General features: G+C 34.4%; 1 pseudogene; it reads right to left on the bottom strand.

Moving 5' to 3' along the window:
• Positions 1 to 444: 444 nt before the first annotated feature.
• Positions 445 to 27,618, bottom strand: LOC141562187 (olfactory receptor 10D3-like; annotated as a pseudogene).
• Between the last annotated feature and the right edge of the window lie 34 nt (positions 27,619 to 27,652).

Genomic DNA, 27,652 nt, shown 5'->3' on the forward strand with positions numbered 1-27,652 from the left:
GAACTATATCCAAAGGGCTATAAAACTGTGCCTACCTTTTTAACCAACAGTGTCACTACAGGGTCTGTATTGTAAAGAGATCTTTATCTCTTTGAATCTTTATCCAGTGGATAAAGGATCTTTATCAAAGCAACAGCAATAACAAAAGTGACATCATCCTGGGCCCTAACAAAGCTAAGAATCTATTAGGTTAAACAAAATAGAAATGTTGACAATTCTAATGAGTGCAAAATTATAAAAATAAGTGAAATAGGAAAGGTGAATTTGAAATTATTTCAACAAATTACAGAGAGGTCTTTATGAATAAATCTGGAAAGACTTCTGATAAAAAGTCATTGCTGGGCATCTAGTCTTTGAATGTTTCCTTTTGAGATAGCAGTAATATCTTTTAATAACAAAAGTGTGATCTTCACACATGATCAAACTTTCTGTGCTCCCTGACTTTCATCTCCCCTCTTGGGAACAATACCATCCAGGAATGAGATGAAATGGACTACTTGAACAACTCAGAAACTGAGCTGCAGGTATAAGGAAGAAATGGTCCCATGTCTTACATTCTTGATGTGTTGACTTGATGTGCAGTACTTTTCTCAATGCCAATTTCACTTTATTGTTCCTCAGTGTATTTATAAAGGGATTCAGGGACAGAATGACAATATTATTCAACACTTCAATCACAGAATCCAGCCAAGGAATAGAAGCAGGTTTAAGATAAGACTCTAGGCCCATAGAAAAAGAAGAGAGATTAGATGGGTGCAACAGGTAGAGAAGGCTCAGTGTCTGCCTTCTGATGAGCTGATTTTCAATATAGAAAACAATACAAATGCATGGAATAACAATGAGCAGAAAACATAGGAGAGTTAAAATACCAACATTAGTGAAACTCACCATCTAGTCTAGAGAAATGTCTGTATGAGCTAGTGGCAACACTCATTTGGGCTACAATAGGGCAGCATAAAGATGAAGAATATAAGCATAACTGCATGAAAACAGCCCCCTCCACCCCCAACCAGGAATCCTTAGGTTCATAATAACTGTATACCTTGGATGGCTGCAAAGTAATGGTTGTATGCCTTTACAATATAGAGGAAACAGTGAGCACAGAAAATAGCAGAAGAATTATTGAGATGGATAGTCCTGCTAAGAGATGGTATGATTATCCTATGAGGTAAAGAAGCATTTAGGAGAACTTACTGAAAGAAAAAGAGCAAATGAATGCTTTGTATTCGTTTATCTTGTGGGGAAAGGGAATTTTTTTTCAAATTTTAAAAAATTTATCTTAAAACAAAGAGAAAACAGAAAAAAAATGAAAAAAGAAAAAACAGAAAAAGAAAAAATTGTCATTTGCACATGAATTCTCATATTAGAGGATTCAAAATATATAACAAATTTCCATTTCAAGGAAGCAGAAAATAACATAATTTCATTTCATTCAGAAGTGTCCATCTTTCTTCCTTGTAGGTTTTCTTTTGTTCTCTGTTGTATACTTTTTAACTTCATTCTTTCCCCCCCTTTCTTCCCCTAAATTCCCTAAGCAGACTACAATTAAACATGAAAAATATTTATTTTTACATATACACATGTACATGGATAAATACATATACATACACAATACACACACATATATGCAAACATCGATATACATTATGTCTTGCTTCCTATCCTACTAATTATTCTACTTTACTTCTACCTACTAACTTGCCTTGCTATTACTTAACCTCCCCCTGTTCCAGCCCCAACAATCCCTCCTTTATCACTTATCTTTTCCCTCCCTCTTTATGCCTTTTATTCCCTTTCCCATTACTCTACATGTCTTATTCCACTCTTGTAAATCTACACACATTTCTATAACCCACTTTACCCTATTCCCTTCCCCACTTATTTCTTTATAGATTTTGGAGGGTGTTATACTCTTCTTGGTATATATATTTTCCTCTTTAATCTGTTATTGATATGAATATGATTTCAAAACTACCAGCCCTCTTCTCCCATATAATTTCTCTGTGTTGGTTCTTTCTGTTGCACCTTATTCATATAGTATAATTACTGTTTTTACCTTCTTCTACATGATTTTGCTTTTTATAATCACATTCTACTAAGCTCTACCCAAATCTTTCTTTGAATGAGTCAATTACCATTGACAATCTTAGAGGTATCTTTTACATGAGTTCAGATTTATTTGAAAATTCTTGACAGTTTATTGAATGTTCATTTTTTTCATTCAATTTATATTTATTTTTTCTAATATTTTAGTACACTACCATAGTTCTTTTGATTGTCTTGATGATAAGTTGTTGTTGTTTGTTTTTTTCTCTACCTTGTGTCCCAATTTCTTAAAAATGAATGCACATTGTTCCCCTAGACCTAAATCTCTGCTACAAATAATAAAATATAAATAATATAAATATATATTATATAAATAATATAAAATATAAATAAAAATAAGTTACAAAGGTAACTTATTCCATATCCCAATAGGGTCTTGTGTTGATTTCACTTTTTCTCTTAGCAGCTGGAGCTTTCACCATAGCCCCAGTAGTTGAGTCTTTTATTGTTATTCTCTACTTGTTCTCCTTTTGTTGCCAGCTTCCTAAATTTGTGCCTCCTAGCTGTTTTGCAATTGTTCTGATAACTGGCTGGAGACTGAAGCTGGCTGGAGATTTGGAAAGAGATAGTAAAGGACTTTAACTCCTGGCTTCATTTTGGGGATTACTGGTACTGGAACTAAAACTAAAGCTGCCTCCCCAGAAGCTCCCCAAGAAATCTCCTCCCAGGGAATGATTCACAGTCTAGAGACAACAGAAGAACTTTACATTTTGGCACCCAACTTGGGGCAAGGACTTTTGCTTATCCTGACTCTGGCTGATTCTGAGCCTTTCAGGGAGCTAGCCTGGACTTTGCAGTGAATGAAAGGCAAACCACTGAATTTAAACAAACTAAAAAAACAAAAACAAAAAAAAACAAAACAAACAAACCAATGGACATAATTGGTGTGCTATGGTCCATGGAGTTACAAGAAGCTGGACACAACTAAACCATAATACCAATTTGGAATAGCAGAGAATGACCTTTCTCTATATCCATGTATATGTATATAACTTTTTTAAATATAGAAAATATATATTTTCTGTTAACAGTTGAACATGCAATTTAGTAGTGCATCAAAAAATTTATATATTTTTTAATATTTTTATCACCTTTACATGCTTGGCATTTACTCACTTATTAATACTGGGTATTGATCCTAGTGAAGCAGCTTATCTTTCTGTTACCTACTCAAGCATATTTTGTCAAATATTGCCTCTCTGACTTTAAAACAAGGAATCCAGAGTCCTTATCTTTCAACTCTGAAAGTCTCATAAAATGCTGCTATTTCATGTTCTACAAGCTAGTCTTCAATTCCAACACTGTCCTAGTTTAAGATCAGTCAATCAATAAGCATATTAAGGGCTTACTACATGTCAAGTACTGTGCTAAGTAAGTCTAGAGATACAAGGAAAGGCAAAAACATATGCTGTGTCCTCATGTTGCACTAGATAAATCAGATCAAAAAAGGGGGGGGATGAGAAAAAAAAAAGCAAGCAAACAACAAAAAAAGGTAAAAATGCGATGTTGTGATCCTCTTTCTGGATAAAGATGGTTCTCTCCAATAAAATTCCTCTGGAATTGGTCTAAATCGCCTCATTGTTGAAAACAGCCATGTCCATGAGTGTTGATCATCAGATAATCTTGTTGCTATGTATAAAGTTCTTGTGGTTCTACTCACTTCACTTAGCATTAGTTCATGTAAGTCTCTCGAGGCCTTTCTGAAATCATCCTGCTGATTGCCTCTTATAAAAAAATAATAGTTCATAACATTCATATACCATAATTGATTCAGCCATTCCCCAACTGATGGACATCCATTCAATTTCCAGTTCCCTACCACTACAAAAAGAGCTGCTACAAACATCTTTGGATGTGCAGGGTTTTTTTTACCTTTTTATGATCAAGGAATTCATATTCTAATGAGCGAGACTACCTACAAATATCTATGTACATATGATACATTGCTGTTGCTGGTGTTGAGTTATTTTAGTCATTCCTAACTCTCCTCTACGCCATCTAGAGCTTTCTTGGCAGTAGATATTGGAGTGATTTGCATTTTCTTTTACCACTCATTTGGATGAGAACTAAGGCAAACAGGATTAAATGATTTACTCAGTGTCACATAAGTAGTAAGTGTCTGAGGCTAGATTTGAAATCATGAAGATGAGTTCCTGATTCCAACCACAGTATATCACTTTAGCACAAGCTCTTATTAGCTCACTTTTTTTATTATTGCACTATCCTGATAGTTACCCTGATTCAAATCTGTCCTCACTACAATTCCTTCTAATTTTTCCTCATCCCTCTGAGAAGGCAAACATGTTGTCTTACAAAACTTATTTCCATTTTAGTCATGTGTGAAAAAAAATAGACAAAAAACCCACAAGAAATAAATTTTTAAGTATGTTTTGACCTACATTCATACTCCATCAGGTCTTTTTCTCAAGATAGATAGCATGTTTTGCCATATAATATGCATAGTATTTTCTGGGTTCTATGTGACTTTGCAGCAGTTTTATATGTCTTCCCAGACTTTTATGAAATCATCCTGCATCTTGCAATTCCATTGCAATTATATGCCACAACTTGTTCAGCTATTCACCAATTAATTTTCTCTCAATTTCCAATTTTTTTGCCACCATAAAAAGAGCTGCTACAAATGATTTTGTATATATGACACCTTCTCTCTTTTTAAAAAAATCTCTGAGAAATAAAACTAGTAGTGGTACTGCTGGGTCAACAGGTATGTACAATTTTAGAGTTCTTTAGATATCATTTGAAATTATTTTCCAGAATATTTGGATGAGTTCACAATTCCATCAAGAGTATATTAGTGGGTTTTTTTCTACATCCTCTTCAATATTTGTCATTTTCCCTTTTTCTTACATTAGCAAATCCAATAAATATGAAATGGTATACAACAGTTGTTTTAACTTGCATTTCTCTAATCAATAGTGGTTTAGAACTTTTTTTTTTCATATGACTATAAATAGTTTTGACTTCCTTTTATTTGGTAAAGGGCAGTAATTGGGGTTAAGTAGTTGCCCAGGGTCACATAGCTAATAAATGTTAGAATCCAAATTTGAACTCAGGTCCTCTTCACTCCAGGGCCAATGCTCTATAGACTATACCACCTAGCTGCCCTGATTTTTCTTCTGAAAATTGACTGTTTATAATTTTTTATCATTTATCAATTGGGGAATGACTCATAATGTCATAAATCTGATTCAGTTCTCTATGTCTTTGAAAAATGAGGCCTTTGTCAAAAAGAGTTGCTATAATTCCCTGCCCTACACATCATTTACCTTCATTTTTCTAATTTGGCTGCATTGGTTCTTATTTGTGTAAAATTTTTTTTAATTTGATGTAATCAAAATTGTCTATTTGGATCCTGTAATGCTCTTTATCTCTTATTTGGTCACAAATTTTTCCTTTATCCATAGATTTGACAAGTCAAGTATTATATAATTTATTTATGATATAAGTTTATATCCCCATTTTGACCTTATCAGATAATATGGTCTGAGATGTTTATATATACCTAATTTCTGCTAAACTGTTTTTTCAGTTTTTCCAGTAATTTTTGTCAAATATTATCTCAAATATTATTAAACCTCATAGATTACTTTGGTCATTTACTAATGTGTCTTGTATACCCAATCTATTCTACTGTTTAAACACTCCATTTCTTAAACAGTGCCAGATAGCTGTGGTGATGAGTACTTTGTAATACAGTTTGAGATCTGGTATTAGTAGAGTACATTCCTTCACACTTTTTCATTGATTTTCCTTGATATTCTTGACTTCTTGTTCTTCCAGAAGAATTTTGTTATTCTTTTCTAACTGTTAAATAATTGTTTCATAGTTTTATTGGTATGGCATTAAATAAATGTTAATTTAGGTAGAATTTTCATTTTTGTTATATTGGCTCAGTCTACCCATAAGCAGTTTAATATTTTTCCAATTATTTAGATCTAACTTTATTTTTGTGAAAAGTATTTTGCAATGTCTTCACATGTTCCTGGATTTGTTGGTCTTGGCAGGAAAACTCCCAAGTATTTTATCTTGTTTTAGATGGAACTTCTTTCTATTTCCTTTTGTGGAAACTTATTGGTAATTATGTAGAAATAGTAATTATTTGTATAGGTTTATTTAATATCTTTCTACTTTGCTGATGTTTTAAAATTTTCAACTAGGTTTTTTATTGACTCACTATCAGTGTTCAGTTGTTCAATCATATCTGACTTTTTGTGACCCGATAGACCATACTGTTCAGGAGGTTTTCTTGGAAAAGATACCAGATATATGGAATATTATTGTTCTTTAAGAAACAATCAGCAGGAGGATTTCAGAGAGATCTAGAGAGACTTATATGAACTGATGCTAAGTGAAGTGAGAAGAATCAGAACATTGTACACATTCTGATAGACATGCCTCTTTTCAACTTCAAGGTGAATCAGGCCAGTTCTGGTGGTCTTGTGATGGAGAGAGACAGTTGCATCCAGAAAAAACTGTAGAGACTGAGTATGAATCACAGCATATAATTTCCACTTTTTTATTATTGTTTGCTTGCATTTTGTTTTCTTTTTCATTTTTTTTCACTTTTTGATCTGATTTTTCTTGTGCAGCATAATTATGGAAGTGTGTGTAAAAGAATCGCACATGTTTACGTATATTGGATTGCTTATCATGTAGGGGAGAGAGTTGGGAAAGAAAGGGAAAAAATTTAGAACAGAGTTTTGCAGGAGTGAATGTTGAAAATTATCTATACACATGTTTTGAAAATAAAAAGCTTTAATAATAAAAAAGGAAAGAAAAAAAGTGCCTCCAAAAAAAAAGAAGAAGAAAGAAGAAGAAGAAGAAGAAGAAGAAGAAGAAGAAGAAGAAGAAGAAGAAGAAGAAGAAGAAGAAGAAGAAGAAGAAGAAGAAGAAGAAGAAGAAGAAGAAGAAGAAAAAGAAGAAGAAGGAAGAAGAAGGAAGAAGAAGGAGAAGAAGGAGAAGAAGGAGAAGAAGGAGGAGGAGAAGGAGAAGAAGAAGGAGAAGGAGAAGAAGAAGGAGAAGGAGGAGAAGAAGGAGAAGGAGGAGAAGGAGGAGAAGGAGGAGAAGGAGGAGAAGAAGGAGAAGGAGAAGGAGAAGAAGGAGAAGAAGGAGGAGAAGGAGAAAGAAGAAGAAGAGGAGAAGAAGAAGAAGGAGAAGAAGGAGGAGGAGGAGGAGAAGGAGGAGGAGGAGAAGAAGAAGAAGAAGAAGAAGAAGAAGAAGAAGAAGAAGAAGAAGAAGAAGAAGAAGAAGAAGAAGAAGAAGAAGAAGAAGAAGAAGAAGAAGAAGAAGAAGAAGAAGAAGAAGAAGAAGAAGAAGAAGAAGAAGAAGAAGAAGAAGAAGAAGAAGAAGAAGAAGAAGAAGAAGAAGAAGAAGAAGAAGAAGAAGAAAGAAGAAAGAAGAAAGAAGAAAGAAGAAGAGAAAAATCCTAGCCCTAGCCTAAGGAAAAAAAAAAGTATAAATCTCTCATTGGCAGAGAGGCTGTGGAAGACGTAAACTTAACATTGTATATTCTTTTCAGTTTCATAATTTTTGCTGAACTTTTTTTATAAAGCATATATGTGTATGTGTACCTAATCTATGTGTCTATGCATCTTTCACTGAATTGCAAGGATCTGGCTCAGTGTTGAGAGTGTGGGAATACATTTCAGAATGGCCATGTTATAAATAATATTTCAATAATTCTCCCCTCCAATAGTTCCGGTGATGAATTTTACTAAATTCTCTTTCATATTGTTGAAACTAGTAAAGGTGATTTGTTTAAGTCATAATCCTTTTGGGAGCAGTGACTATGTACAATATTATTTCAACTATTAAAGAATAACTTTAAAACAGTTTTAAAAGCCCCCCCATTCAGAATTCTTAATAAGAGGGGAATGACATGGTCTTTCATCGTAAAAGATTTTGATATTTTAGAATGCCCCCCAAAAGTGCCTTAAAGTCCCATGTATGAAGCCTTGATTTCAATGACTTTACCATCGCCTTTCTCAATATAGGAAACAATTTTCAGGAGAGGGCTTATAATTAGACTCCAAATAAAACTTGTTGGAACCCAAATTATAACTGTATCCTTGAACTGAACTCTCCTACCTTTTTTCAAATTTAATGTGTTTCTTTCTTCGGCAATTGCCTGTAGCATGTCTCTGGAAAACAGGAATGATGTATTTTAAGGTATTTTGTATTATTTTCATTAAAGTGAATATAACATTGACAGCTTTTTATCCGTTATTCCCTTGGGTTTCTTTCCTTTGAGGATTTTGCCATGAATTACTATTTGGAATGTTATGCCACAGTTCTCAGTCTCCCTAATTATCCTGACCAAGTCTCAGCTTCAGTCAAAGCTCAGTCCTACAAAACCTCCTCCTGCTCTTTATCAGAATATTTGATAAGGTTAAAAGATCGTTTGTTTTAGAATATCAGAATGGCTCTCCCCATCCCAAGCTATGGGATGTCAGATACCATCTTATCAAATGTCTCTCCCCATGTCCGGGGTGCCTCCCCCGGATTATGCCATCTCACCTCCAATGCCTCAAGCCACCCTGTCAGAGTCCCCTTCCCACTCTCAGCACCCTGACTCCGCCCTTGCCTCAGTCTACCCCCTGTATCTGTGCCATGTGTATATATGTCTTTGAGAACTCACATTGTTTGCTGGATTCTTAGAGACAATAGTCTCATTCAGCCTTGGGACCAAACCATGGATCCATTTGGTCCCATTATATCTCTCCATTAAATAAATTATTAAATATTCTTTAATCTCTATCTGGCTCAGTTTCTCAGGCGTTACAACAAATTATTTCTCTTGTAATTAAAAAAAATGTATTTATATAAATCTTATTGGTTGTTACTAAATGACTTTATGTGCTTTTAATTTGGTTTTAATTATCGTACTCATTAATTCAGAGAGGTATCCAGAATTTTCCATTTTCTTAAATCAATCTATTTTAATGACTAGTTTGTTTCTTTTTGATTAGGAATCTAGGATTTATTTAGTCAGTCTCCACTTATCAGGCATGTCCACAAGAATGCTATGAGAAGTGGTCTTTGAACATAAACATAATCTCTTCTTTTGACTTCTTTGCACACTACACTCCATTTGTTACATTCCTAATAAGGTGAAGATAGAAACAGAGGAGGGGTACATTGATTTCTGTAATTTCACGAGGATACTGCTATGGTGATTTGTAATGATAGTCTACCATTCTGAAACCCCACCAATACTGCATTAGTTTACCTTGCAGAATATATTTTTGCTTTTATGACAACTTTAAAAATTTGTGCTTCGTCCTCAAAGGATGTTTTCTGTGGAAAAGAAACATTGCTAGATTAAGCAAAATATATTATTTTTAAAAATAATTTTATTTAAAGTTTTGAGTTTGACATCCTATCACTTCCTCACTTCTTTCCTTCCACTTCTTCCTGAAACAGTAAGTGGTCAGATTTAAATTACAGTTGTGCAATAATGTAAAACATTTCCATTATAGTCATTTTAGAAAAGAAGACTCAATGAAAAAAAATGAAAGAAAAAGAAACTTGAAAATACCGTGCTTCAGTCAATAGTCAAATCAAGATCAGTTATTTCTCTGCAGACAGATATTTTCATCATCTGTCTTTTTGGATTATTTTATTGTTTGAAAATAATTGTTATTCAAAGTTCTTTATCCAACAATCCTCTTGTTTCAATGTACTACTTCCTGATCCTGTTCACTATAAATTAATTCAGGCCTTACCATGTTTTCCTGAAATTACCTGCTTCTCATTTCTTAAGACATAAAACAATATTATTTCATTACAATATTACATATACCGCAACTTCTTGAGTCATCCTGCAATTGGTCAAATCCCCTTTGATTTCTAATTCTTAGCTACCAAAAGCGCTGCTATAAATATTTTTGTACCTCCTTTTCTAGATCTAATAGTGTTATTTCTGGGTCACAGAGGATGCAGATTTGATATCCCTTTGGTTATTGTTCCAAATTGCTCTCCAGAAGGGTTGATTCAATTTACAACTCCACAACAGTACTTGTACTGTCCCACTTTTCCCACATCCCCTCCAACATCCAACTACTTTTGCTCATATTAGCCACTCTCAGAAGTGTGAGATGATAACTCAGAGTTAGTTTAATGTGCATTTCTCTGATCATTAGTGATTATTAAGAATATTTTTGTATGACAATAGATAATTTTGATTTCCTAGTCTGAAAATTGCTTGATCAGGTATTCTGAGCATTTACCAATTGATGATGACATATATAGCTTAACAAATTTGACTCAGTCTCTATATATCTAAGAAATGAGACCTTTACCAGAGATACTTATTGCAAAACAACATTTCCCTCACTTTTCTGTTTTCCCTCTAATGTTGGGTGCATTGGTTGTGTCTGTCAAAACTTTTTTTTTTGACATATAACCAAAACAATGTACTTTCTATTTTGTAATGCCCTCTGTCGTCTTTGTTGCTAAATTCTTCCCTGATCCATCAACCTGACAGATAAACTATTCCCTGCTGTCTTAATTTGCTGGCAGGTATCCCTCTTTATGTGGAATTCACAAACTTTTTTTATTGGATGAACTTTCTTTTTCCTCTGCAGCAATCTTTTCCAATTGTTTCTCTATTGAAAAAAAGTGCAAACAAGTAGTGATAAGAGCAAGAAGCAGAGTGTGTAATATTGCTGTAGGAATAGAGAAAGGAATAAATATGGAGATATGGAAGAATTGGAACAGACAAGATTTGGTAACTGGTATGTTACTATTTAGGTGTAAGGGCCGAGAGCACTGAGAGTTATCTATAAATCTGAATGCCAGGAGTTGGAGAAGGTAATTTGGATGTGTAGAGGATGATATCCATGGGGATATATTAATTCATTAGTCTGGAAAGGTTATACTTGGATCTACAGGTTTGGGCTTTTCTACACAGATTTTCATTCCTTGGCAGCTGAAAAGATCAGCAAAAAGAAGGTGTCAAGAGAACTTTAGGGGAAATAAAGCTCTGATTTACATTGTTTCCTGGTGTTTCAAATTGCTTAGGGTGAGAAGAGTGATTGTAAGGAACAATCCTGTTGGAGACAGTGAATGTATATTCCTAGTACCACTTGTAAAAACTAACATCACATTAGAGTATTGAAAAAGGACTTCTTCCCTAATTCCCAATTCCTAAGAATAAGAATAATTGTGTTTGTGGCAGTTTTAGTTTGTTCAAGTCATGAGAGTCTGACAAAACTCCCAGCAAACTCCATGTTACATTGTTTTGAGGCCTGTTCTGCATCCTCCTCACTGTATCCCAGAGTTTTCAGGAGAATGCATAGAAGCCAGCCCTAAAAAAATCCTGAAAGAATACAAATGAGAAAAATCCCCAGGAATTGGACTTACTTACCATGCTGTTTGTTTCTTCTGTTTCTTCTTCAAGGTTTTTAAATTCAATTTGTCTGTAAAAAAAAAAAAAAAAAAAAAAGTATTTTTTATTTTATTTATAATTTTTTGACAGTATATATGCATGAGTAATTTTTTATACATTATCCCTTGTATTCATTTTTCCAAATTATCCCCTCCCTCCCTTTACTCCCTCCCCTAGATGACAGGAAATCCCATATATTTTACATGTGTTACAATATAAACTAGAAACAATATACGTGTGTATATCCCATTTTCTTGTTGCACATTAAGTATTAGATTCCGAAGGTGTAAGTAACCTGAGTAGATAGACAGTAATGCTAACAATTTACATTCACTTCCCAGTATTCCTTCTCTGGGTGTATTTGTTTCTGTCCATCATTGATCAACCGGAAGTGAGTTGGATCTTCTTTATGTTGAAGATATCCACTTCCATCAGAATACATCAGCATATAACATTGAAGTGTACAGCGATCTTCTGGTTCTATTCATTTCACTCATCATCGGTTGATGCAAGTCTTTCCAAGCCTCTCTGTATTCTTCTTGCTGGTCATTTCTTACAGAGCAATAATATTCCATAACCTTCATATACCATAATTTACCCAACCAATCTCCAACTGATGGACATCCATTCAACTTCCAGTTTCTAGCTACAACAAAACGAGCTGCCACAAACATTTTGGCACATATATGTCTCTTTCCGCTCTTTAGTATTTCCTTGGGATATAAGCCCAGTAGTAGCACTGCTGGGTCAAAGGGTATGCACAGTTTGATAATTTGGGGCATAGTTCCAAATTGCTCTCCAGAATGTTTGGATTCTTTCACAACTCCACCAACAATGTAATAGTGTCCCAGTTTTCCTACATCCCCTCCAACATTCATCATTATTTGTTCCTGTCATCTTAGCCAATCTGACAGGTGTGTAGTGGTATCTCAGAGGTGTCTTAATTTGCATTTCTCTGATCAGTAGTGATTTGGAACACTCTTTCATATGAGTGGATATAATTTCAATTTCATCATCTGAGAATTGTCTGTTCATATTCTTTGACCATTTATCAATTGGAGAATGGTTTGATTTCTTATAATTTAGGGTCAGTTCTCCATATATTTTGGAAATGAGACCTTTATCAGAACCTTTAACTGTAAAAATATTTTCCCAATTTGTTACTTCCCTTCTAATCTTGTTTGCATTAGTTTTGTTTGTACAGAAGCTTTTTAGTTTGATGTAACCAAATGTTCTATTTTATGATCAGTTATGACCTCTAGTTCCCCTCTGGTCATAAATTCCTTCCTCCTCCACAGGTCTGAGAGGTAGACTGTTCTCTGTTCCTCTAATCTATTTATGATCTCATTCTTTATGCCTAAATCATGAACCTATTTTGATCTTATCTTGGTATATGGTGTTACGTGTGGATCCATATCTAATTTCTGCCATACTAATTTCCAGTTTTCCCAATGGATTTTTTCAAATAATGAATTTGTATCCCTAATGTTGGTATCTTTGGGTTTGTCAAAGACTAGATTGCTATAGATGTACCTTTTTTTGTCCTTTGTACCTAATCTGTTCCACTGATCAACTGGTCTATTTCTTAGCCATTACCAAATGGTTTTTGTGACTGCTGCTATATAATACCGCTTTAGATCAGGTACACCTAGAACACCGTCATCTGACTTGTTTTCATTAGTTCCCTTACAATTCTCGACCTTTTATTCTTCCATATGAATTTTGTTGTTATTTTTTCTAAGTCATTAAAATAGTTTCTTGGGAGTCTGATTGGTATACCAGTAAATAAATAGATGAGTTTGGGGAATATTGTCATCTTTATTATATTCGCTCGGCCTATCCAAGAGCACTGAATGTCTTTCCAATTATTTAAATCTGACTTTATTTTTTTGGCAAGTGTTTTGTAATTTTGCTTATACAATTCCTGACTATTCTTTGGTAGATTGATTTGCAAATATTTTATACTCTCAGCATTTGTTTGGAATGAAATTTCTCTTTGTATCTCTTGCTGTTGCATTTTGTTGGTGATATATAAGAATGCTGAGGATTTATGTGGATTTATTTTGTATCCTGCCACTTTGCTAAAATTCTGAATTATTTCTAATAGCTTTTTAGCAGAGTCTTTGGGGTTCTCTAAATATACCATCATGTCATCTGCAAAGAGTGATAGTTTGATTTCCTCATTTCCTACTCAAATTCCTTGAATGTCTTTTCTTGGCTCTTATTGCCGAGGCTAGAGTTTCTAGTACTATATTGAATAGTAATGGTGATAGTGGGCAACCTTGTTTCACTCCTGATCTTACTGGGAAAGGTTCCAGTTTATCTCTATTGCATTTTATCCTTACTGATGGTGGTAAATAAATGCTCCTGATTATTCTATGGAATAGTCCATTTATTCCTATACTCTCAAGCGTTTTTAGTAGGAATGGATGTTGGATTTTATCAAATGCTTTTTCTGCATCTATTGAGATGATCATATGGTTTTTATTAATTTGATTATTAATTTGGTCAATTATACTAATAGTTTTCCTAATATTAAACCAGCCCTGCATTCCTGGTATGAATCCTACTTGATCATAGTGTATTATCCTGGGGATGATTCTCTGATGTCTTTTTGCTAATAACTTATTTAAAATTGTAGCATCAATATTCATTAAGGAAATTGGTCTATTATTTTCTTCCTCAGTTTTCGATCTACCTGATTTAGCTATCAGTACCATGTCTGTGTCATAAAAGTAGTTTCGTAAAACTTCTTCATCTGCTAATTTTTGAAATAGTTTATATAACATTGGCGCTAATTGTTCTTTAAATGTTTGGTAGAATTCACATGTTAATCCATCTGGTCCTGGGGATTTTTTCCTGAGAGTTGATTAATAGCTTCTTCTATTTCTTTTTCTGAAATGGGACTATTTAAGCAATTTATCTCCTCCTCTGTTAATCTAGGAAGCCTGTATTTTTGGAGGAAGTCATCTATTTCACTTAAGTTTTCAAATTTATTGGCATAAAGTTGGGCAAAGTAGCTCATTATTTCTCTAATTTCCTCTTCATTGGTGGAAAGATCCCCCTTTTCATTTCTAAGACTAACAATTTGATTTTCCTCTTTCCTTTTTCTGATCAGATTTACCAAAGGTATATCTATTTTATTGGCTTTTTCATAAAACCAACTCTTGATTTTATTTCTTAATTCAAAATTTTTTTTTTTACTTTCAATATTATTGATTTCTCCTTTTAATTTTTGTATTTCAAGTTTGATTTTTGATGGGGGGGTATTAATTTGGTCTTTTTCTGGCTTTTTAATTTGCAGGCCCAATTCATTAGTCTTCTCTTTCTTTATTCAAATAAACCTCTAAAGATATACAATTTCCCCTTATTACCGCTTTAGCTGCATCCAACAGATTTTGGTATGATGTCTCATCATTGTCACTATCTTGGGTAAAATTATTGTTTCTATAATTTGCTGCTTCACCCAGTCATTCTTTAAGATGAGATTATTCAGTATCCAATTACTTTTTGGTCTATTTACCCCTAACTTCTTACTGAATGTAGCTTTTATTGTATTGTGATCTAAGAAGATGGCATGTATTATTTCTGCCTTCCTGCATTTAATTTTGAGATCTTTATGTCCTAATATATGGTCAATTTTTGTATAGGATCCATGAACTGCTGAGAAGAAGGTATATTCCTTTCTATTGCCATTCAGTTTTCTCCAAAGGTCTATCATACCTAGTTTTTTTAATGTTCTATTTACTTTTTTAATTTCTTTCTTATTTGTTTTGTGGTTTGATTTGTCTAAATCTAAGAGTGCAAGGTTGAGATCTCCCACTATTATAGTTTTAGTGTCTATTTCTTCTTGCAACTCTCTTAACTTTTCCTTTAGAAAGTTAGATGTTATACCACTTGGTGCATATATGTTTAGTATTGATATGGCTTCATTATTTATGCTACCTTTTAGCAGGATATAGTTTCCCTCCTTATCTCTTTTAATTAGATCAACTTCTGCTTTTGCTTGATCTGAGATGAGGATGGCTACCCCTGCTTTTTTGGCTTTACCTGAAGCATAATAGATTCTGCTCCAACCTTTTACCTTTACTCTGTATATATCTCCCTGCTTTAAGTGTGTTTCCTGTAAACAACATATTGTAGGGTTCTGATTTTTGATCTAGTCTGCTATCCGTCTCCGTTTGATGGGAGAGTTCATCCCATTCACCTTTACAGTTAAAATTACTAATTCTGTATTTCCTGCCATTATATTATCCCCAGATTAGGCTTTTTCCCTTGACCCCCCTGAACCCTTTCCCCAATATTTAATTTATAGACCCCACTTGTGACGTGCAGCCCTCCCTTTTTTTAGTATCCCTCCCTCCTCCTTCCAAGCCCCTTCCCTTATTCCCCTTTTCCTTTTCCCTTTTCTTCTCCCCCCTTTTAATGAGGTGAGAGAGAATTCTCTGAAAAACAAATATGTCAATTATTTACTCTTTCAGCCTATTCTGATGAGAGTAAGATTCACACAATGTTTCTCCCCCTCTCTAAATTCCCTCAGATATGGTTTATTTTCTATGCCTCTTCCTGGGATGTAGTTTCCCTCTTTTTATCACTCGTTCCCCTTTTTCTGATACTACCCCCTTCCCTTTTTTATATCAGTAAAATCAAATTATCCATGCGGACTTTCTATATATCCACAACATAGATACAGTTCTCAAGAGTTCTTTTTACCTTTTTCTGTTTCTCTTCAGTCTTGTGGATGTAGATCAAATTTTTTGTTTAAGTCTGGTTTTTTTCTTAGAAACAAATGGAATTCCTCTGTTTCATTGAATGTCCATCTTCTTTCATAGAAGAAAATGCTAAACTTAGCTGGGTAGTTTATCCTTGGTTGCAATCCTTGATCTTTTGCCTTTCGGAATATCAGATTCCAGGCCCTTCTATCTTTTAATGTGGAGGCAGCCAGATCTTGAGTGACCCTTATTGTGTCCCCTTGATATTTGAATTCCTTTTTTCTAGCTACTTGCAATATTTTTTTCCTTTGTGTGGTAATTCTGCAGCTTAGCCACAATATTCCATGGAGTTCTTTTTTTAGGATCTTTTTCAGAAGGTGTTCGATGAATTCTTTCAATGCCTATTTTCCCTTTTTCTATTAGCTCTGTACAGTTCTCTTTGATGATTTCCTGTAAAATAGAGTCTAGGCTCTTTTTTTGGTCATAGTTTTCAGGCAGTACAATGATCCTCAGATTATCTCTCCTAGATCTATTTTCCAGGTCTATAGATTTTCCCAGTAAGTATTTGACGTTATTCTCCAGCTTTTCCATTTTTTTTTTTTTTGTTTTGTTTTGTTTTGCCTGATTCTTGGGTTTTCAATGAATCATTCATTTCTATTTGTTCCTTCCTGATTTTTAATGAGTTATCTTCATTCACATTTTTAAATTCTTTTTGTTTATGCCCAATTGAGTTTTTAAATGAATTATTTTGCTTTATTGAATTTTTTTCCATTTCCCTAATTTTTTTTAGAAAGAATTATTTTCTTTTTCCAATTCAGAAATCTTTCTTTCTTGAGACTTTTTTTATCTTTTCCAATTCAGAAATGCTACTTTCCTGTGATTTTTTTAACCTTTTCTAATTCACAAATTTTGTTATCCTGCATCTCCTTTGAATTCTTTATTTTTTCCAATTCCAATTTCAGGACGTTGTTATTCTCTATCATAGCTTCCCTTTCCTTTCCCCATTTTTCTTCAAACTCTCTTAACTTTTTAATAGTCTCTTCTAGGAGAGAGTTATGTGATGGTGGGCAAGTATCATTCACCTTTAGGCTGTTATCTGCTGACTCTCTACTATTAACTTCCTCAGGGTTGGATACCCGCTCTTTCTCTGTGTAGAAGGAATCAGTAGTTCTCTTTAGCTTTTTACTCATTGTTAAAATATCTTTTGGAGTCTGTACTTGGGGTAAGAAGTTTATTTCTTTACCAGCTTCCTCCCAGACTGGATGGATGCAGCGGCTCCTGTGCCTGAGCTAAGAGAGAGCTCTGGGAGAGAGTTCCCCTCCCCCTCCCTGGAAGTGCCTCAGGGGTGATTAGTACAGCTGCACTGTGAGGGTTGCCCAGTGAAGGACCCCCGCTGTGTGTCCTAGAGACTTCCCTGAGGTTTAAGACTGAACAGTAAAGGCGGCACAAAGCCCAGCCATTGTGTTCCATGGGGCGTGGATGTCAGCAGCTGATGTGAAAAGCCCCTGTGCTCAAACTGGAAGTGTCTTCCCTGAAACCGTGTTCCCTATTTCAAAGGTTCCGCTTCTCTGGGACTTTCCGCACTATGTGAATTAGATGTTGCCTTGGGCTGTGTCCCTGCTGTTCATGCTCTTAACTACCCTAAGATGAAACCCGGGCAGCCGAAATCGGCTGCACAGCCTTACCGAGATCTGTTAGGTCACTTCCGGATTGGGGTGGTTCTAGGATCTGGCTTTATATTTTAAAGTGGCTTGATTTCTCTTCTGAACTGCTGTTTTATAAGCAAAGAAGAGCTAACAGCCTGTGCCAGATTCCTCTATCTCAGTGGATTCTCTGATCCCAGAGTTCTCCCCAGCCTGATTGGCACAGTTGTGCTAGCACCTAACTGTCTGTGTTGGCCTTTTTCCTTCCTCCCCTGGGAACTGACCTTTTCTGTTGAAACTCCAGATTCTCTTCAACTGGTGAGTCGTGTTTCCAGTCCTTGTGGTTTCTATCAGTCCAGCGTTATTTTTGAGTCTGATTTAACTAATTGGTATTGTGGGAAGAAGGGAGCTTACAAAATCGCGTGTATCTTCTCCTCCATCTTGGCTCCGCCCCACCAGAGTATGAGAAGAGTGCTCATTTGGCTATTGAGCATCTTGTGTTGGGATCCCCACTTCTTTCACTATTAAGAGCTGAGTAAATCAAGTGTACTGAATTCCATGCTTTGCAATCTGTTATTGACAACTTCTTATTTTTCTCCTGTGTTCTCTAATAGTTTTTTTGATGGAGTGGTTACTAAACTATTGCTTAGCTTTTGTTATGGTTCTAATTACGGGGAAGAGCTCATATACATTCACAAAGATATCTCTAGGATTTTCCTTAAATTCATTGATTTTAGTTCATGATATTATTACTGCTTCTGTCACATGTAGAATTTCTTCAGCCAGTCTCAACATGTCCGATTGTACAGGCATCTCCAAGCTTTTGCAGTGACACAAGAATATTACAAAAAAGACTATTTAAAAATAGCTTCCCTTTTTCACATTTGTAGTCTACATTCCATTTGGTTTATTCTTATTAAAATGATAGAAGTCCCAATTTTTGTAACTTTTGTAATTTGATTAGGAAGCTATCACAATTTCCAAAGGGATTCTAATATTCTTAAGCCCATTGGGGGTTCATGAGTGGTTCTGGTTGTCCAGAAAGATGCCCATTTTTGAAGCATCGGGATTTCAATTTTCAAGATCATTACCAATTAGATTTTCTTTATTTTTCTTCTTCTTAGGGGAAGTTTTTATTTCCAAATCTTCTGCTGTGTTCTCCTCAGGACAAGAAACCTTTTTTTTTTTTTTTAAGTAAAATAAATTTCTAATAAAAATTAAGTCAAAATTTGTGAAATAAGTAAACTGGGAAAACTCTGAAAGAATGCTCTGCTGAATTACTGACCCAGTAACAAAAAGGTTTTTGAAAGAGAGAAGTCGTTTCCCGCACAAACACCTTCCAAAACAGACATGTGGAAGTATGACATATTTGAAGGAATCTTTCATCTGAATCTCAAAGGAGGTCATTTTTATCTTTACAGACTTGCAACAGCAAGAAAGACCTTGCACAGGAAATTTAAGAAGAGATTCTCTCCCCCCACCTCCTTGCAGAATTGGAGGTACAAGAGAGTTTAATATCGCCTATAATTTCAATGCTTTGTGGTGGCTAATGTTTTTCCCTTTTTGGCTTTTCTATTTAAGTGTTGTAAAATATTTTTCATAAAGCATGTGGGGAATCTATGCAAGTGAGAAAAAACAGGGAGAAATATTGACAATATTTTAAAGAAAAGTTATCAATAACAATGGTATTTAGAAAAATATTATTTAAATACTCCGACCTAGAGGCAACAGAATGTAAAGCAGGATAAGTAGTGTTCATATGAGCAAAGAGAAAGGAGTAAATGCCTAAGATGCTTTACACGTAAAACATTTAACAACTAATATAATGCTATATAAAAATGAGGAAGTGTCCTCAATGAAAGGAACAAAATGAGTGGAGATTTTAAAAGGAGATAATTTGGGTTTGTTGATAATGAGATTTATGTTGACTGATTATTTGAGATACGGGCAGTGGCCCCTTTAAGATTCCTTTTCTGATCCCCACCCCTATGACTGACCTTTGATTTACAAGATCTGGCCCCAGCCCCCACCGGATCTGAGCTGACTTGGGTTTTTCAGCCCCTACTATCGGCTCAGGTTTCCCCAACGCCCCATAAACAGTTTCTTCCTTATTTAAAAGCCCGCCAAGAACTTGGTACCCCCCACAAGCCCCTTTTAGGTATAAAAGAGCCAAGCTGGAGCTCTCTCTGGGCAGGAGCCCTTTCCCCCAAATATGGTATGCTTCCGGCCATGTAAGGGTTCCTGCCCTCCCAGGGACCACCTTTGGCCCTGATGACTTTCTACCTTCAACTTTACTTCCAAATTCCTACAATAAACTTTGATTAAAAAAAAAAAAAAAAAAAAATTTTTTTTTTTTTTTTTTAATCAATCTAACTTTTCGGACCTGTAAATTCATTATTTACAGGGGACTCTCGTGCCACCATTAGAAATTATTTAACTTTGTATCCTTGCGCCGAATCCAAAGAGGTTGCAGGGGAGCTCCATTTGACTCCCTGTACCCCAAAACTGCCACTAGACCTCAAGTAATCCTAATTTTATTTAGGTATCCCTTTTCTAAGATCTCATCATTTGGCTATACCCCATCACTTGGATGTATAGATTTAGGATTCTTCTGCAGTGAGCTATTTATACACCCAAAGAGACCTGATGATATTGAGGGGAAAAAGAATATAGTTTTTACAAGTGATGAATTGCTAGAAGTCACTCAGTGTTATTCAGTGAAAAATTGAAGTTGACCCACAAGAAAGAAATGGGAAGTGTCTACATTACTCAGCAGAAGAGGTACCAGAAGAAAATAGTATCAGGAAGATAGAGGGTACAGAAGGAAAAATCTGCTTCATAAAAAGGAATAGAATGTCCAGGAACTAGAAAGACTGAGAAAAAACCTAAGGCTTGAAAATTAAAACATTGTTATAATTTGAGCTATAAAAATTTATATAAAAAAAAAGTTTCTAAAGGATTCCACCACTACTACATGTAAAGTACATCTAAAACAAACAAACAAACACAAACACAAAGACAAAAACAAAAACAAACAAATAAACAAACAAAAAAACCCAGTCTCTATCAAAAATCTTTGGTAAAAGGCAAAGAAAATAAAGAAAAATGATTGGAAATGTCTGGATAACTAAGAGCTTAGAAGCAAGTAAACCCAAAAATCTATTATACAAGTAATTTGAAGTATAGGAAGAGTGGGAAAACAATTCTTTGCCCTAGAAACCTTGCAAAAGTGTCATAAAGTAAGTTTAGAGTAGCCTCATACACAAGTAACCAGGATAAATTCTGGTCGTACCACTTTAGGCTTGGTATAAGAAAAGACTAATAAGTTCTCATTTAAAATAGGAGTTTTCTTTCTGTGATGTGAATTTTGGGGAGAAGGGTGGGATTTACTCTCAAAAACTGAAAAAGGCCATATTAAAGAAAAAAAAAGCATTTCAATTACACTGCATATCAGCAAACATTTATAAGAAGCAAATCAATCAGTGCAGATTAAAAGAGGTAAAATGTTAGGAACAAATGTTTATGATCATGCTCACAATTACAAGCACAATTATTCAGGATTTTAAAATAATGAATATAAACTGAAAATATTTAATTCTTCCCTATCATCCTTTTGCCCACCAGCAGTGAATTATTCAATTACATTATAAACAAATAGATTTCCAAAAAAGAGTTAAACACCCTTAAGGAAAAAGGACACTATACTATATCATGAATAAGAAGGGAAATGGCAATTAAACCACGTGGTTTTCATTTCCTTCAGACTATATGTATAAATATACATAATCGGGCTAATATTTAAAAAGAGATATAGAAAAAGGTATAATATTTATTTAAAAACTTTTATAATTTTGGAAAAAGAGATTATGAAAATGATCATGCCACTTGAATTTTTGAACCCAGTATTGGGTACATAGGGTGCAGATATATCAAGAGCAAGAGAAAAGTTGCACAAGAAGAGTTGTAAAAGAAAACTTTAGCTAACAATGTAGATTCATTAGATCCCAGAACTTGACTGAAAAAATCCTGGGAGACTGATATAGTGATATTATATTGAGATAGTCAACAAGAATTTATTTTGTCTAAGCAACTTTGCTTAATTTTGAACATAGAATGAACTGAGAAAATATACTAGATTACTCTTCAAAGAGTACCCATTGAATTAGAAAGCAATAACTCGAGAACTATATGCAAAAGATACCTAAATGCAAAACAATCTCAGAGGAAAATATTAGTCACGCATTGAGTATGGAGAAGGAAGACTCACTACCAAAGGATCTTTTCAGAAGACAGAATCTGAGTCTTGTAGAATTGAAAACTATTTAATGTATCTTTGAATTAAAGGGAGTTGGCTCAGTGGTGAGGGTGTGGAAACAAATTTGAGAATGGCCAAGTTATAAATATGTAATAGTTCAATAATTTTCCCCTCTAATAACTTCAGTGATGAATTTCGCTAGGCTTTTTTGTTTGTTTGTTTTTATATATATTGTTGAAACTAGTAAAGATGATTTGTTTAAGTAATCATATTTTTGGGAACAGTGACTATAGTATTACTTCCAGTATAAAACAATAATTTTAAAATGATTTTAAATTTTTCCCCTACTTTAAAATAGGGAATAGCATTGCCTTTCATCATAAAAGGTTTTTGTGTTTTAGAATTCCCATTTAAAGTGTCTTCCATCCCCTTTGTTTTATGACTTTGTCATCTCTTTTCTCACTATGAGAAAGTCTTCCAGAGAGGGCACACAAATAGGTGTTGATAAAGCTTTATGTGTTCCAAATTATAAATGTATCCTTGAATTCAATTCTGCCACCTTGGGATTTGTGCCTTTGATTTTATCCCATTATTTACTTTGTTCTAAGACTATTGTTTTCCTCTTTAATTTTGCATAGAACTTCTCTGGAAAACAAAATCAATAATGTGTATTAAGATACTCTGCATTATATTCATTGAAATGAAAATAATATGGACAGGTTTTTTTTGTCAGTTATTCTTTTGTGTGTCTCCTTTAATGTTTTTGCATTCATCACTTTTTTTATTTCTCCTGTCATTCAAAATGTTTTCTTTTCCTTATTGGTGATTACTAAATGAGGTTATGTGCTTTTCTTTTGGTTTTAATTGTTGTGTTCCCATTAATTCAGAGAGGTGTCCAGAATTTTTTATTTTCTTATACCAATGTTAATTCTTGGTTTTATTATTTTTGATTGGTAATCTAGAATTTCTTCAGCTAGTCTCAAATTGTCAGGCATTTCAGGCATCAACATAAGAATAGCTTGAAAAATTTTCTTTCAATATAAATATAATCTCTTCCTTTGACCTGCTTGTACATATATTCCATTTGTTATTTCCCAATAAATGAAGACAAAAACAGATATGGGGTAGACTTATTTCTATAATTTCACTAAGATACTGCCTTGGCGATTTGAAATGTGAGTCTATCATTCTGAAACCCCACTAATAGTACATTAGTTTACCTGGAACTGTATGGTGCTGGTGCAACTATAACATGTCGGATTTTTTCATCAAAATCTCTCTGCTGTGGGAAAGAAACATTTTTATAATGATTTTTCTTTAATGTTTTGAGTTCTAAATCCTAACATTTCCTCATTTCTTCCCCTTCCCTTCTGCCAAGTTTGCAATCAGTAAGCAAACAAATGATTTTTGTGCAGTGATGTAAAACATTTCCATATTAGTCATTTTAGACAAGAAGGCTCAAATAAAAGAAAAAATAAAAGAACAAAAGAAAGTGACTCAGTCAGTATTCAATCAAGATTAGTCTTTTCTCTGCAAGATAGCATCGTCATTAGTTGTTTTGGATTGATTTGATTTGTTTGAGTATTATCATTCACAGTTATTCATCCAACTATATTATGTTACTTTTTTACTACATCTTTCTGGTTTTTGTTCACTTCATTATATATCAATTCACGTCTTTCCATATTTTCCTAAAATCAACCCGCTTCACATTTCTTAGGGCACAATACCATAATATTCATTTATAAATATGCATCATGGCTTCTTTGGCTGTTCTCCATTTGAAAGGCATCTAGACCTAGTTATAAATATAATTGTACAAAGAGAACAGTTTTTCCTAATTTTTTTTTAGGAGATTAGACTTAATAGTGCTGAGTGAAAGAGGATGCAGTTTGATAGCTTTTTAGTTATGGTTCCACATTACTCTCTGAAGGGTTGATTCAATTTACCACAGTACAGTAGTATCCCACTTTTCCACTTCCCCTCCAATATCTAAAACATTTTTTTGGGACATCTTAGCCACTCTCAGAGGTGTGAAAGTAGTACCTGAGAGTTGTTTTAATTAGCATTTCTTTGATCATTAATGATTTGAAATAGTTCTCATGATGATAATTAACTTTGATTTGTCTGAACATTGCCTGTTCATATACTTTCACTGTTTATCAATTGAAGATGACATGTATATTTTGAAAAATTTGACTCAGTCTCTACTTATTTAAGAAAAGAGACCTTTATCAGAGAGACTTATTGCAAAATAAAATTTCCCCAAGTTTTCTGCTTTCCTTCTAATTTTCATTGTTAATTGCTTTTATCTGTCAAAACTTTGTCATTGTATATATTCAAAATAATCTACTTTTTATTTTGTAATGCTCTCTGTCTAATGCTCTCTGTCTTTGGTTCTAAAATCTTCCCCTATCCATCAGTCTGATCAATAAAATATTTTTTGATGTCTTAATTTGCTGGTGGTATCCCTCTTTATGTGTAATTCACTTACCTCTTCTTGTGTGGCAATTTTTGTACTTTTGGGGTAGTGGTGGTCGATTCCCAGCCTCTTTAGGAAGCGCTGCCAATATTTTTTGCAATTTGCTTTAAAACCCAATGGCCTGCCAGGGCTTGAATCTTTCTTATTTTCCTAATAAAGAAAAGCTTATTAAAGTAAAGAGAACCTTATAAACAATAAAGAGAACTTTATCAAATCAAAGAGAAGTAAAAGGACATTGTAATGAGAATTCTAGCCAACTTAAGGAAATCAGTAAAATGAGACTACTTTGAACTTATATCACTGGAAAGGGTTTCCTCTGTCTCCCCTACCTCTGGAAAGATTTCTGAAGGAGATATTAGACATTTTTATCTGTAACTCTTCCATGTCAGAACCAGTTAAAGTGCCAGAACAGGCCTTGGAAGAAATTCTTAAGAGTTTAGTCCAAATAAGAAGGATAACATCGTGTTCAAAAGCACACAGTCAACCAATGTTACAGGGAGTAAACCATGTAAAAGAAATAGAAGAGCCAATGTCCAACAGTCAAAATTAGCAAACACATAAGGGAAATCCTATTGACACATCTGTGCCAATTGTTCTTTAATCTCTGCATCTCAGTGGACATCATTTTGCAAACTTTAAAGAGCAAGCATCACCAAAAGAAACTTTCTCCCCTCCCATGTTGGCAGATATGAGTTTCAATATTGTCTGTAATTTCATACTTTTTTCATATTTTAAATGCATTGAATGTGTTTGGGATCATTAGTTTTTCTCTCTACTATCTCTTTTATTGTTATTTTTTCCTTATAAAGTGTATGAAAGATCACTGTGAAGAAGAAAAACAGAAGAAATTATAATGATCTTCAAAATCAAAAGCTCTCAAGTAAAATTTTTGCTTTCGCTATTGAAAAAAAAAAGGGGGGGGGATTTCAGGAGTGCCAACAAGAGATGATAGGAGCAAAAACCAGAATAAGTAATGCTGCTGTGTGAATAGAGAAAGGAATAAATAGAGATATGGAAGAGGTAGAAGTGACAAGATTTGATAACTGATATGGGTTGGAAAAGGTAATTTTGATGGTGTAGTAAATGAGATGCATGTGAAGATACTTCATTTTTCTGGAAAAGGTGTACTTGGATCTACAGACTTGAATTTTTTTTTCTGTACAAGAAAGAAGATGTAGAGATGGCCAAATACATGGGGAACAATAGTGGAGAACACACAATCTTACTAGTAGAGCAAGATGTTACAGAATGTGAAATTAAAGAGGCAAAGGCAACAGTGCCTTGCAGGACACAGCCATGAGTGGAGCCATGGTCTGAATGTATATTCTAGAAAAAGAGAATCAGATCAAAACACACAGGAGAAGCTCAATGACACAAGTATTGAGAGAGGAAAGCCCATTCTCCAGAGAGATCAAACAAGAACTGAGAGAAAGTCTTTAAATTTAAGCCAGAAGTCATCACTGATTATTTGAAAATTACACCTTCCTTCTCTCAGCAGTGACACAATCAAAGATTTCAGAGCAGCCTAAGTAAACTTTGTTGAAGTGATGCAAAATACAAAATAAGGAGGATATTCACTAATACAAAACTCATGGAAATGAAAACAAAATGTAAGATTGACGGTCTCCTAATTGTGTTGAAAGCCATAGCTTTAGCCTATTAAACAGAAAATTAAACATGGTTCCTCTACCCAGTAGACACATATTTGGATAAATGGCTCTTCTCACAGTTGGTGCTTGCTGAATGTTTGGTGTTAAGATAAACCTAGGCAAGGATTGGAGGGCAGAAAAAGGGAGTCAGAGGCACATGGCTGCAGGAAAAGGAGTAGAGAGGCTGGTGACTCTGGACTCCAGGATCCAAGATTTTGCTCTGCTGCCTCCTTTACTTCTGCCCCTAAAAACCAAGGACTTTAATTTAATCTGATTCTGGCTAACCCTGAAGGTAGCCCGTACTTTACATATGTGTATATACACACATACTCATACATGTGCACACACACACATACACACACACACTCACACACATTTTTGCTTTACAAGGAACTGACTCAATGATGAAAGGCTAGGTTTTAGGTCTTGAGACTGGAACTTATAATATATTTGCATTCAACTTTGTAAATTACTGCCTATCCAAATAATTGACATGTGGAAGTCACATTGTTTTCTGGTGTTTAGAAGTGTTGAAGGTAAGAAGAGTAATAAATAGTCCTTTTTGGAGACAGCTAGGTGGCACAGTGGATAGAATACCAGGAGGACCTGAGTTCAAATCTGACATCAAATAATTAACACTTCCAAACTGTGTGATCCCGGGCAAGTCACTAAATCCCAATGGCCTAAACAAATGAAAGAAAGAAAGAAAGAAAGAAAGAAAGAAAGAAAGAAAGAAAGAAAGAAAGAAAGAAAGAAAGAAAGAAAGAAAGAAAGAAAGAAAGAAAGAAAGAAAGAAAGAAAGAAAGAAAGAAAGAAAGAAAGAAAGAAAGAAAGAAAGAAAGAAAGAAAGAAAGAAAGGGAGGAAGGGAGGAAGGGAGGAAGGGAGGAAGGGAGGAAGGGAGGAAGGAAGGAAGGAAGGAAGGAAGGAAGGAAGGAAGGAAGGAAGGAAGGAAGGAAGGAAGGAAGGAAGGAAGGAAGGAAGGAAGGAAGGAAGGAAGGAAGGAAATGTCCTTTTGGAAAAATAGTGAATAATATATGATTACTAGTACTACTCGCACACACTTACATCCCATCAGTGCTGAAAATGAATTTCTTCCTTAATTCTAATTTCCTAAAAACGTGGGATTCCTATTGTATCTGTGGCAGTTTAACTTTGTTTAAGTTGTGAAATTCTCACAGAACTCCCAGCAAGCCCCATGCTACAGAAATTGTTTTGAGATCTCTTCTGAATTCTCCTCACTGTAATCCAGAGTTTTTTGGAGAGTTCATGGAAGCCAGCCTAAACAAATCCTTAAAGAATTCCAATGAGAAAAATGTGCAGTAATTGGACAAACTTACGGTATTGTTTCTCTCCTCCTCCATTGCCCCTATATTAATGTGCTCTGAAAAACAAAAC

Source organism: Sminthopsis crassicaudata, chromosome 3 (assembly GCF_048593235.1).
Source record: "Sminthopsis crassicaudata isolate SCR6 chromosome 3, ASM4859323v1, whole genome shotgun sequence".
NCBI lineage: Eukaryota > Metazoa > Chordata > Mammalia > Dasyuromorphia > Dasyuridae > Sminthopsis > Sminthopsis crassicaudata.